The following is a 14,135-nucleotide window of genomic DNA, read 5'->3' as shown; positions in this document are numbered from 1 at the left end:
TAGTGGTGCAAACCGGTTTGTGGTTAGAACCCCGAAAAGTCCTGCCTGTGTCCCCCCACTGGCTCTTGAATAAACACCCTGCCTTCTATAGCCTGTCGTTGATTTACTAAAGGAAGGATAAAAGAAGCTTTGGGGACAAACAGTTATTTTTGACGGAAGGCAGCCCCCAGTGTTTTGGCTTAAGTAATCTAAGATCATACTAGCTACTCCGGGGTTATTAAAATTGGCCACAACACAGTCTCCACTCTCTGTTTTCGCTGTTGGGCCCAGCCAAGAACACCGCCTCACCATTATGAGATACTCACTAATGTCCCACTCCCGGCTTACTCTTTTTTTCATTTGAGTATTAAGCCAATGCATCACCTTCAGCATTAACTGGTCAGTCGTTTCTGTTTGTCCCTCCTGCACTGGGGGCACTTGTCTGAGTATTACCACCAGCGGGGCTGCTACCGGGGGTAGATCAAGGGCTCCCAGCACAGGACCGTGGCCAAACCTAGCTTGGCCCAAACTTTTAGACATACTTGCTTGAGCGATATTCCCCCTTGTTCGTGATTGCCTATCGACTTGATCTCTTATTGACCTTCTTGGACAGTCATCCACAATTTTGGGTGGAGAACAAGGGATAAACAACGCTGATTCCCCTGACGAGTTTGCAAGTTCCATACCCTCACCTTGTACACAATTAACCAAAGGACTAAAATTCGGTCCCTCTAATAGGTTGCTCGTTAGAAGGGAAACAGTAAAAGGAGAAGGTGCAAGGGGGCCAGGGGAGACGATTCCACTAGGAATGCTATTGATTGGAACAAGGGGAAACTCAGGGGTGGTCTATGAAGCCAAAGACTCAGGCTGGATCACACCACAAGAGTCTGATTTCTTGATCACGAAGTATCCGGTTATGCCCTATTTCTACGTCCTCCCCAAAATACACAAAGCCACTAGACCACCACCAGGACGCCGCATTATATCGGGGATAGGGTCACTCCTAGAACCTTTGTCCACTTTCGTAGACTTTTTTCTACGACCGTTGGTCAAAGAGATGCCAACATTTTTACAGGACACCAAAGATGTCCTGAGACTGTTGCCTGAGATTACATTTGACATCGAAACAGACCTTCTGGTGAGTTTCGATGTTGAATCTCTCTACACCTGTATTCCCCAGGACGAAACGTTGGAATCTATCAGGGGTTTACTCGACACAAAAGATCTAGTCACGAGCACCCCCATCAATTTCATTATGGAGTGCGCCAGGATAGCAATGAAAGAAAATTTCTTTAAGTTTGAGGAAACCATCTACCTCCAGACCTCAGGAACATCGATGGGCAGTATTTTTGCGCCCAGCCTGGCGAATCTCTACGTTCATCTTTTCGAACAAGATAAAGTGCTGAATAACATCAATCCTTTCCACGACAGGATTGTCGTTTGGAAGAGATATATTGATGATATTTTAGTAATATGGCGTGGCAACGTGACCACCTTGCTTGACTTCCATGCGTGGCTCAATGCCCAAAATAATTTTCTGAGATTTACAGTGACACATGATAAGACAAGACTGCCTTTTTTAGATATTGTCATTTATCCAACACAAGGTACTCTGGGGAGTGAACTGTACAGAAAACCCCAAGCAAAAAACTCACTACTAAATTTTCAAAGTCACCATCCCAAGTCTCTTAAACAGAACCTGCCTGTCGGACAATTTCTGCGGATACGCAGGAATTGTTCCACCAAAGAGACTTTTGATAAACACGCTGCTGACTTGTTCCAACAACTGAAAGTAAAGAATTATCCTACCTTCTTGATAAGACAAGCTAAAAAAAGAGCGGCGAATAACACCAGAGACGCTCTCATTGCACCCTCAATACCAAAACCACCACTGACGAGATTGACCTTTGTCAACACTTTCAGCACACTATCCAACCATGTGCAGAAAGTAGTGCGGAAACACTGGCGCATCTTAAATCTGAACAATGAAGAAATACCTCCTCCACTCTTCTCATTCAAGAGAGGGACGAGTTTAAAAGACAGTCTTGTACATACACGACCTAGAACTATGAGGAACCCTTCTACATCAACACTTTGGGACTTGCCACCTGTGCAAGGCCACTATCCTTGTGGCAGCTGTTCAGTGTGCCCACAGACAGCACCCACAAAATCAGTAGACATTGGTACCTCAAGACCATGGGCGCTCCATAAACACACAAACTGTAACTCAGAGAAAGTGATCTACCTGATTACCTGCCCCTGCTCACTAAAATATGTAGGGATGACCACCCGCAAAATTAAAGTGAGAATAAGTGAGCATAAAAGCACAATCAGGCGTAAGAAACAGGCCACAAAAATGACTACCCATTTTCTGACAGCGAACCACAAACCAGAAGATATGAAATGGCTTGTCCTGGAACAACCATTTATTCCATCGCATATCACAGATGTTACGAATTACCTTTTTCGCAAAGAACAGAAATGGGTATTTAGACTTCATAGTGATCGGAATGGGCTCAATGATGATATTCCTTGGGCATCTCTTTAGGATTAGACACATATATATCCTATCGTATATACATTGTGCCTGAGGTTGATATGGTTGTAACATCATGTGCTTTCACACCATCAAAGTCACCTAGGCATTCTCGCTTGGTTACACCCACTTGAGCGGCTGACTTCTATATATACGACATTCTTCTAAAATTCCAGGGCTATAGCAATAGTTTGGCTTCACTGCCATTCTTTCGGCCAGATGAAACGAATTAGGAATGGTTTCTTGGCCACCTATTTGTTGCGCTATTTAAAAGACTACATTTCCCAGGCATACTCAACGTGACGGGATGACGTAATCCACCAGCGTCCCACTCACTTGGTTGCCTTGACAACAGATACCGGCATTCTTTACTTTAACTGAGTGCTTACACCCCGCTGGTTGCCTCCCCTACGAGCTCAGCTCCGTTTTGAGGTACCGACGGATAGGTGAATTGGAATCTCTTCCGTTTTGTTCATTGTCAGTAAGCAAGCACATCGCTGCTATTGCTCGTGTTCTCTGGGCACTTTGGTAGAGACACGGCTTCATTTCACTTCATTTTAACAGACCGGGTTGCTTTCGCAAATGGGGCTTTTCGCTTTAATTAATATCATGGCGATTACATAGCCCAGTCCGGGACAATGTTTATACATTATGTAGCATACGAATGACACTTTGTGGGTTTAGACGGTCTTTGGCATTTCGCGGAGTGAGCGCTAGCGGTTTAAAATTGCCCAATTTCGGAGCAGTAACACTTGTGAACCTTCTGATTCTTTTACAGAGCGGGGCCTCCCCAAACCTGAGCAGTAGCCAGGTGAGGTGAGGTGCACACCCATCACATATTGGGTAAGTGCTTTGAACTCTATTCACTTTACCTAATTACACAGACTTATTATAGTCTTGATACATATAAGAGTATTTGCATACTAGATAAATGTACTGGATGCTAAACATTGACCTTGAAAATACAACTTTCTAAAAGGTTTTTGCTATGCTGTGTTTTCTTTTTCTTTTTCTCTTCCTGTGTATTCATCTCTGCAGGTCAGCGGAGTAAAATTACTCCCCACAGAGCCTCTAGGTCCTTCGATTGGGTCCAGGTTGTATTAATCACTTCACTGCTCATTTGAGCATTGTTTCATCTTTGCAGTAGCTAAATTGGTCCTGACGAATGCTTGGGTGAACCCCACCCGATAGCAGAAACATGTAGACCTTTTTTCTCCATCACAGTTATTATATTATTGAAACTGTCATAGCACTGTTTTTATATTTTTTTATGTTTTTATATTTTGCCAACAAGGTAGCGATCTAATAAAATGTGTTTAGTGCCTTGTTAGACAATTTTTATCCAGCACCTTTACACCATCACGTTTCACGAGCACTGCAATTATCACACTTTTCCATCATCCAACAACAACAATATACCAGCTACTGGTTTGGGACACATAAGAGACCAAGATATACAAATTGCCAAGTAGAAGATGGTACTCTATTAAGTCCTTCATTCCCAGATGATGAAGCTAACCTCCTGAGGTTGATGATGGGAATTTTTACACCTATGCATACACACACATATGCATACTTGAATTCGCAGCTTCACTAATTTTCAGCATCACCTTTATTCTTGTGTCAAGGTCTTCAATTGTATGAGACTCATAGTTGTTCAAGTATATTATAATGTTGATTTGGGGATTTCACAACTATTAGAGTCTGTAAACTTTATCCCTTTGACCCCCACTCGTTTTCGAGATATCACAAGACAGTAGTTTGAAGACCTACAGATTTTACAGCCCCAAATGCTGTCTTAACCTTAACACATTGATCACAAAATAAGAGTTTCTGCTCGATCTTTACCAGTTTATCCAAAATAGGATTCAACGAAAGAGTTAGCATTTCCCTTATTTTTGTTAAGAGATACTCCTCATTGGCACTTGGCAGATTAACACTCAACGTTAAGGGTTCGGGAACATTGGTTGTCACATAAGAGCTATCAACTTGCGGGGGAGAAAGGGAAAGCATAGTTGATCCATCTACAGTTTTAGCAGACCTAGGAATTTTGGCTGCTTTTCCTAAATGTTGTATCCCCCCGCGTTTCCTTTTAACAACAGGGTCCTTACGGGAACTTGGTGGCACTGGCTTTTTTTGGGACGTTGTCCTCGAAGTCAATGTTTGGGCAGAGGATAAATCGGAATTCCTAGATGGTAATGTACATACATTTGAACAGGGAACAACAGCGACATCCACTGCTTCAGGTCGAGGAGAGTGCAATGAGACAGGTAAACTGACCCCCAAGGATTGGTGAGCAACTCCTGAATTAAAAAAGGGTGGTCTATCAGGAGTTCTGGAAGTCATTAGAGGACCCAAGGAAGATCTTCTGTTACCTTGGGGATCCAGAGACATCCGCCGCCGCTCAGTTAGAGTTATTTCCCGCTCTAATAAGGAAGCTGCCCTTACTATAAAGTTGTCCAAAGTCACCGCAACGCTCCCTCCCACATGACATTTGGTGGTTCTACCATCCCGCAAATTCATAGTGAAGGAGAAAGCGATTACCCAAGGCTAGGTACACAATGCGGAATGAAGAGCGTATTTGCAGTTGTAGACGTCCCACTAATCTAGCAACCCTGGGTCATCCATTCAGGCTTGGCTTGCGTAAGGGACCCTCTAACTGTACACTAAAATGCAGGGGGTGGCCCAGCCCAGCGTCTACCAGTCTCGAACGGGCTCAAACGGGCCCGCCCTTGGCCCGGGCTTCGCCCGGCACGTGCACACGCGCGTCCCGCACAGCGGGAGCGGCGAGGAGTCTTATAGCCCTTACTCCAGCTGAGGTGCAGCCAATTACCAGCCCCGCAAAGCCTCCTGGGCTACGAAGTCCACAGCCACGGTAACAACAGGTAGGGCAGAGCGAGGAGTCTTATAGCCCTTACTCCAGCTGAGGTGCAGCCAATTACCAGCCCCGCAAAGCCTCCTGGGCTACGAAGTCCACAGCCACGGTAACAACAGGTAGGGCAGAGCAGGGATACAACGAAGCGACTCCATGTCATCTATCAGCCATCTCTCCTCCATCTTTAGCCCATTTGACTTATCGCCCACTTTTGAGACCGTGGAGCAGGGCACACTCCTGGGAGCTATGTCCTGCACTCTTGTCGGAGGGATTTGCACCTTAGTCTTGGAACAAAGCTGTCATTGAGCCGTTGTTTAATATATCATCACTGGATTCTTCTGATCTAATCAACTTTCACAGTTACTCCCCTATCTATCCAAGGGTCTGGAGAATCTAGTTTTTCTCCCATTATCAAATGTTGTAGTGCCTAATAGCATCCTTGATCCCTACCTAACAGAATTCCACTCTTGAAGAAGCACCTACGCAGACAAATGAACGCTCAGTGTCCAAGTGCTTTGGTGCTCCTGGACCTCTCGTCAGCCTTTCAAACCATTGATCACAGTATTCTAATCTCAAGATTTAAAGAAGCCAACATCAATGATAAAGTAGTGACATGGATCAAAGCCTTCCTGGCAAACCACCAACAGACAGTAGCGATGCTGCCCTCCTTTTCAGATTTCAAAGCCATGTACTGTGGTGTTCCACAGGGTTCAACTCTATCACCATTGCTTTATATTCAACCTACAGCCAATGTACTCCATCTAATGACAACACAATTTTACATGTATACAGGCAACACAGTTTATCTTTTGTTTTTCTCCTTACTCCGACTCAACTCTTACCTAGAATCATTGTTGTCCGACAGTCTATCGGCCACCTGTTGATGGATACCTGTTAACTACTTGAAACCAAACCACAATAAAACAGAAGTGCTATTAACATCATCTAAGATCCAGGTGAATGATTTGCATTGCCCGGCAACTCTCAACCCTCCACCTATAGCTGCGTCTGGTGTGCGGAACCTTGACATTTACATTGACTATAACTTCTGCCTCAAGTCATGTTCTATATAAGAAATAAGTGGATATGTTAGGAGGCGCACACCTATTTGAACCTATATACTAACTTTTCTAGTTGATTACGGGGGTGCAGCAGTGTAACGCTTGCTGCCAAGCCAAGCGTTTAGAGTAAAAGGAAAGGAACACAAAACCAACGAGGTCCTGTACACTACGCACACTGGAACATATGTATAAATGTCTAGCAGACACCAAGAGGGCACCTATGTGTCAATTTATCAAACACTGGATAACGTGTGATTATGGTTAGTAAATTGCTAGTTAAAGTTGCATAAATATCCTGTGATCAGGAGAGAGCCATCTAATGTAATTTGTGAACAGGTGTCGAAACAGAGAGAAGGGAACACCATTGAGGATATAAGATAAAAATTATATATTAGGTACAGTCAAATCTAGTAATTGGTAATCAAGGAACTCAGTGGTGTTTGTGAATCTAAGATGATCAGTGAAATGAGCTGCAAGGCAGACTAGTGAATAAAAATATAAATGAGAAAAAATATAAAGACACATGTAATTGAGGAAGAACATAGAATATGGGCTCACCGATCGTGAGGGTAAGCAATAATGACCTTCTCTTTGGAAAATGGATGGAAACTGTAGGAGAAAATGAATATAGAGTATGCAGTCACAATCACGTTCTAATGCACTATACGGAAAATAAACCGACTCAATTAGATGAACTATGAACTGCGAATGCTCACCGATAATGGTTGTTGTAATTGTGCTGATAACAAAAAAACTGATGTCGGAAGTTGACGTTCTGTAAGAGAACAGAAAGACGCCAATGGTTACAGTGCCAATGAACGTGCAACGCTGAAGGTATTCAGGGATGATAACGAACATAGAGGCATGTGAGGAGCCGCTTACCTAGTGAATTCGAAGTGCAGAGCCGAACGCTACGGCACTACCGCTGGCAATGTTTGAATTCCAACTTGACCGGGCGGTTCTATTAATGCGCGACGAAAATGAAGATAGAGAGAGGACTGCGGCATAGCGTCCCGTGTCGGCCATCTTTAAACTGGTATAAACAGTGATGGCACACTAGATGAAAATACGACTGCCAAAAAAACAGAACTAGACCAAAAGGCTTGGAAGAAGGGAGAACAAAAAAACTCAAAATGAAATTAAAAGATGTTGTAGGAGAGTGGCATCGACTGCATAGTTGCCCCCAACTTTTTTCTGATGTGTTGACTGTTTTATGACCCTAGCCAGGCTGTGGCCCTGCTATAAAGGACCCCAGCCTATCTGCTTCTTCTATAAACTGATGTGAGTACCCTAGGTACCTTCCAATTGGATACTGAGGACACCCTATCAGCCCCTTGTAGATGGTACCCTAGGTACCCAGGGCATGGGTCCCTCAGAGGCCTACCAGGGGCTGCAGCACTTATTGTGCCACCCCTGGGACAGCCATACCAACTGACACCACCAGACCACTACTGTATTCTGGGTAAGGTGGTGCTTGCACCCCTTACAGGGATATAGGTATCCTGTATCCCACTTAATACAACACATATATCCTCATAGGTCACCCCTAAGGCAGGTCTTGCTAATCCTACAAGGCTGGGTGCTGAGATATGTGTGAGGGGGAACCCCTACCTGAGTAGGGACCCTCTGCAACCTTTGTAAAACTATTGCTGGGTTGTTTGTAGTGTAGCCATACCATATACTCTTAACCGCATTATAAGTAATCGCGATAGCGTGATAACTTGAGAATGGCTACACCGAACCATATCGTGTTTGGTGTCAAACATGTAGGAATCATACCCCCAATCCAGCCATGGGACTGAGGGCATGATTCCCCCCTGCTAGAGGGGCGATATGAGAAAAGCGGCAGAATTTAGACACCAATTTAAAAGTGCACACGTAGTACAACATGGATGCTACCCGCCACCCACACGACTCTGGCTACCTGTTGCTGCGCAGAACTCCAGCCACGGCAGCTGGACAATAGGGAGCTTGTTGCAGGGAGGTGCTCCCACCTCCCCAGACAGACTATGTGGATTGGAACTGGGTGGGTGAGAACCATAGGATGTCTTTCAGACTTGCACATAGGCTTCTCCAGTGCCTACTTCTGTATACACCGCCTCAAACCAGTTCAGGGGCATCCTGTCCCCTGTCCAGGTGGGAAACCACACAAAGGGGAGAGGGTGTAGCCACCCTTTCCCGTCTGACCTCTCATTGGTGGGCTCTGATCTGGACACTCCCCTAATCTTTGGATAACGGTGAATACAGGGTCCCCAGAGCCTTAGATTATTCTTGAACTTCACAGACTTGAACTTCGACTTGCTGCCACACAGCTGAATGAAGAAATCTCCCTTGGGGTAAAGGAGTTACCCCCCTGCTTGGCAGGCACCTGAAACACTGCAAGGGACCCAATTGGAACCTCGCTGCTCCTACGCACATCGACGGCTCTTTCCTACCTTGAGGTGGGTTTCCAAGCATCCCAGAGGCCAGTGAGTGTGCACAGCAAAGCTCAGCACTGTGGATCCCGTGGGTGCAGAGATCCCCAATACCCCAGGACACCGGCCACCTCTTGCACAGCACCCGACCCCGACAAGTGGGGACGTTGTGCTTTGGCCCATTATTGAGCCAACCTCTCAGCATCATCTGTGCCAAAGATCAATGCCCTAGCCCGCTCCAGCGACCCGTGGGCGCATCTTTACGCACACCAAATTGCTGCCTCCCGCGGTCCCTTGTCTCTCGACTGGTGGGCCCTAGCGGAGGTCAATCTTCAATTCCAAGAGTTCCCCTGGTTGCTCCAGGCCTGCTCTTCAGTCTCCTTGCTGGAGACCTCGCTCAGACTTCGTGGGTCTGCACCAGTAGCAGTTTTGTGTTTCTTGCGTGGGTTGCAGTTGCCAAGGCTTAGTGGATTCAATCCGGACACGAACACCTTAGCGACCCTCATCCTTTGTGGTACAGTTGCCCTCCAGAAGCTGGCCTTCCTTGACGCCTCCTGGACCCCTTGGCTGACGATCCAAGCTACACCTCTTCTACCTGGAAGCACCCAACATTGAAGGGCTCCTTCTCTTGAGCCCCCTGGTCACTGTGCTGTGACCCAGACTCTGTCACCTCTGCTTTCAGGTCCTTCTCTTCAAGATCTACATTTTCATTCTTCACAACATCGACGACGTTTCTTGCTAGCAGCAGTTCTTCACGTTTTGCCATTGAAAATCAGCCCGCGACCCGACATCGAAAACGACCTATGCACCCGGCTTCCCTGGGGCAGGTAATAGTGGTACCTCGGTACTCTCGTGGGTGTGGGCCCTTCAAAAACTTAACTCTAAAGTATTGAACTTGAACTCCTGCTAGAAGTGTTTTTAATCTTGTAAAATTCAACCGCGACATTCTCCATAGGCTTTAATAGAGATCCCGACAGTAGCTTTAGCCAATGCACGCATCTCCCGTGGGTCCCCTTCCTCTCTACCTTGGGTGGTTTCACAAGGGGCCAGAGACCCTAAATGCCCTAGGCATTGTTTGTAGAATTGTCGTGGTTCTTATACCACTTTTTTGATATATGGTTTGGTCCCCCCCTGTGGCCCTATGATTCCAGTGCCATTTATTGTAACTATCAATGCTTGTTTGAATTGTATCTTTACCTCTAGCCTCATAAAGAGACTAGTGGGGTTATTCCTAGAATAAATACATATAGTTCATATATACCTGTGTGGACTACTCTTTCATTTGGTTATTCAAGAGGTTATCTATGTTAAAACAATAAGCTTAACACTCCTTCAAGACTTAGCCTGAAGGCTGCTCTCCACAGCTACCACTAGGATAGCTTTCTTTAAAGGTTGCCTTTAACCTATCACCATAAGAGTCGAATTGGACTGGTGCAAGGTGTCCCCTATAACTAGAGGACAGCATATCCCAGGCCAACTTCTCACATTGGTGTGCAGCGGTTGGATTCAAGCTTGCCATTGTTTTACCAGATAACAAATTGAATTTCGAAAGTGAAAGCCACTTGGTACTAAGGGTACATATAAATTTAAGATTAGAATACAATAAGTTCTACTGAACTTAGGAGTTGTGTGTAGAGGGCTTAGCACACCTTGACTACAACTCAAGAAAGGGTTCAGTAGGCCACACCTAGTGTAGGTAGATACACCAGTACCACTACACTAGAAATGTCTTTAGGTTCAGGAGCCCATAAGGCCCTGGAAGGACCCTCAAGGGTCCCAGTCAACAAGTATGACAACCTCTCTTTTGCTGAGCTTAGGGAGATGTGCACTACCAGGTAACTGAAGACAAACAAAGGTGCCAACACTCAACATCTCAGGGAAATCCTGCTCATTGCAGACTTCAAGCAGACTCTACTGTCTGAGGGGGTAGACAGGTTGGGTGGGCATCCTGCTGAAGAGGACACCCTAGTGGTGGAGTCTGATGAGGACCAGGAAGAGGAAGTGTAACTTGACCTGGATGAATCAGACCACTCACAACATGGAGGTGATGGCCCAAGAGGCACTCCCTCCATCCCTAATGGGAGAGTGGTGGATCCAAGCAGAAGGAACAGATCTCCCTCAGAGGGATCTAACCATTCTAAGAGATCCAAAAGGACCTCTGCCTCTTCTCAGAGAAGAGAATCCTCCAAGGAGAGGAAATGCAGACTGATCCAGTTTGAGCAAGCCAAGCTTCAGCTCAGGAGAGAACAGTTAGCATTAGACAGGGAGTCCCTGGAGCTTCAGAGAGCTTCAAGAAAATGGGGTCTAGAGACCCCTAGTGGCAGTAATAATACCCCTAGAGTTAGAGAGAAAGCTCCTGACAATAGGAACCTGCATACGATTGTGCCCCCCTATCAGTCAGGGGATGACATCCATAAATGGATCACTGCACTTGAGAGGGCCTGTAAAGTACAGAGGGTCCCAGTAGAGCAGTGGGCAGCAATCTTATGGCTCTCCTTTGCAGACAAAGGAAAAGACAAGCTCCTCTCTGTCAGAGAAGAGGATGCAGATGATTATTATATCTTGAGAGATGCTTTAATAGATGGGTTTGGCCTAACCACTGATCAATACAGGTTAAAGTTCAGAGATACCCAAAAAGCACAGAATCAAGATTGGGTAGACTTTGTAGATTGTGCTACTAAGGCTCTGGAAAGTTGGTTAACTGGCAGCAAAGTAAATGATTACCAAGGATTGTACAACCTCATTATGAGGGAGCAGATCCTTAATAATTGTCAGAATCAGCTCTTGCATCAGCACCTGGTGGACTCAGATCTGACCTCTCCCCAAGAATTGGGAAAGAAGGCAGACAAATGGGTCAGAACCAGGATCAAGCAAAAGGTCCAGCCCTTGGGGGGTGCAACTAAAAAGGAAGATGCCAAAAACTCTGAGAAGGGTGGGGAAAAGACCAGCAGTCTTCAAAAGGCCCCCAAAAATCAGCATCTGATAATTCCCAATCCAACAAAGCAAAGCAGCCAAGGAAGCCATGGTGTAAAGTCTGTAAACAGAAAACCCATTGGACTTCAGACTGCAACAAGGCCAAAGACTCCACAAGTACCACTACACCTGCCCCTAAGGCATCTGTTCCCCCTATTCCAGCTATAGGTGGTGGTACACAGAACAAGGGGATAGTAGGGTTGACCCTGGGTTCTGGAGAGGAATCTGGCTTAGTCAGAATGCCTTCTCAGGCTGTATTAGTTTGTGATGGGGACCTGTCCCTATTTGTGAGTCCCAGTGGTCTGGGCAAATACAAGCAACAGCCTAGAATAAATGGAAGGGACTCTCTAGCTTACAGGAACACAGGGGCTAGTGTCACAATGGTGACTTAGGACCTTGTGGACCCTAGCCAGATCATACTTGGAGAAACTTACCAGGTGACCAATGCAAGCAATGTCAGTACTAACCATGCTCTGGCAGTTGTTAACTTCTCTTGGGGAGGGGTAACTGGCCTAAAGAAGGTTGTGGTGAGTGCAGACCTACCAGTAGAATGTTTGCTAGGGAATGATTTGGAGACCTCAGCATGGGCTGATGTGGAGCTAACTACCCATGCAGCGATGCTGGGTATTCCAGCAGAAGTGTTTGCCCTGACAAGGTCAAAAGCAAAGCTGACACAAACTGAACAGGCCTTGGATCCTGGAAAAATGGACCAAGGACCTTCCAACAGGAGGAGTAGCAGTGGTAAGGCAGTGCCTTCCCCCCAGGATCAGTCTGAAGAGACTCTTATAGCAGAAGAGGATCTGACACCTGAAGAAGGAACTGTCCCAGATGAGCTTGAACCTGATCAGGTTGAGTTCTTGGGGACAGGGGGACCTTCTAGGGCAGACTTGAGCCTGGAGCAGCAGAGCTGCCCCACTCTTGAACCCCTCAGACAGCAGGCTGCTGCTGAGGCTGCCGGGAATGCTAGTGGAACCCATAAGATATATTGGGATGATGGACTCCTATACTCTGAGGGTCGAGACCCCAAGCCTGGTGCAGCCAGGAGGTTGGTCATACCTCAGAAGTTCAGGGGTTTCCTACTCACACTGGCCCATGATATTCCCTTGGCAGGACACCTAGGCCAAAATAAGACTTGGGACAGAATTGACCCTCACTTTCATTGGCCTCAAATGAGTGAGGACTGTAAGAGTTTCTGTAGCTCTTGCATTACCTGCCAGGCCAGTGGCAGGCAGGTAAATCCACAAAGACCCCCTGATACCACTACCTGTGGTGGGGGTTCCCTTTGAACGGGTAGGGATTGACATAGTTGGTCCCCTTGACCCACCTACAGCATCTGGGCACAGGTTTATTCTGGTGGTAGTGGATCATGCCACCAGATACCCAGAAGCTATTCCCCTTAGGACCATCACAGCCCCTGTGCTGGCAAGGGCCCTCCTGGGAATCTTTTCCAGGGTGGGTTTCCCTAAGGAGGTCTTATCTGACCGAGGTACAAACTTTATGAGTAGTTACCTCAAAGCAATGTGGAAGGAGTGTGGTGTCAACTACAGGTTCACCACCCCTTATCATCCTCAATGCAATGGACTTGTAGAGAGATTCAACAAGACCCTCAAGGGTATGATCAAAGGGCTCCCAGAAAAGCTTAGGCGAAAATGGGATGTTCTTCTGCCCTGCCTTCTCTTTGCATACAGGGAGGTGCCACAGAAGGGGGTTGGTTACAGCCCTTTTGAACTTTTGTTTGGTCACCCAGTTAGAGGGCCACTCTGTCTAGTGAAGGAGGGATGGGAGTTACCTCTCAAACCCCCTAAACAGGATATTGTGGACTATGTACTTGGTCTCCGCTCCCGGATGGCTGAGTACATGAAGAAGGCGACAAAAAACCTTGAGGCAAGTCAGGAATTGCAAACAGCCTGGCATGACCAAAAGGCTGTACTGGTGGTGTACCAGCCAGGACAGAAGGTATGAGTGCTGGAGCCAGTGGCCCCAGCAGGCCTCCAAGACAAATGGAGTGGACCCCATACCATTTTGGAAAAGAAGGGAGAGGTCACCTACTTGGTGGACCTTGGCACTCCCAGAAGTCCCCACAGGGTACTTCATGTAAACAGACTGAAACCATATGTGGACAGGGCTGACATGGGCTTGCTCGTGGCAACAGATGAGGTACAGGAGGAGGAGAGTGACCCTCTCCCAGAGCTGCTCTCTCACAACCCTGATGATGGGTCAGTAGATGGTATAGCCTTGGCATGCAGCCTCACTGCCCAGCAACAGTCTGACTGCAGCCAAGTTCTACAGTCATTCAG

This window comes from Triturus cristatus, chromosome 1_2, assembly GCF_964204655.1.
Source record: "Triturus cristatus chromosome 1_2, aTriCri1.1, whole genome shotgun sequence".
In the NCBI taxonomy this organism is placed as follows: Eukaryota; Metazoa; Chordata; class Amphibia; order Caudata; family Salamandridae; genus Triturus; species Triturus cristatus.
Note: the sequence above shows the minus strand (reverse complement) of the source record.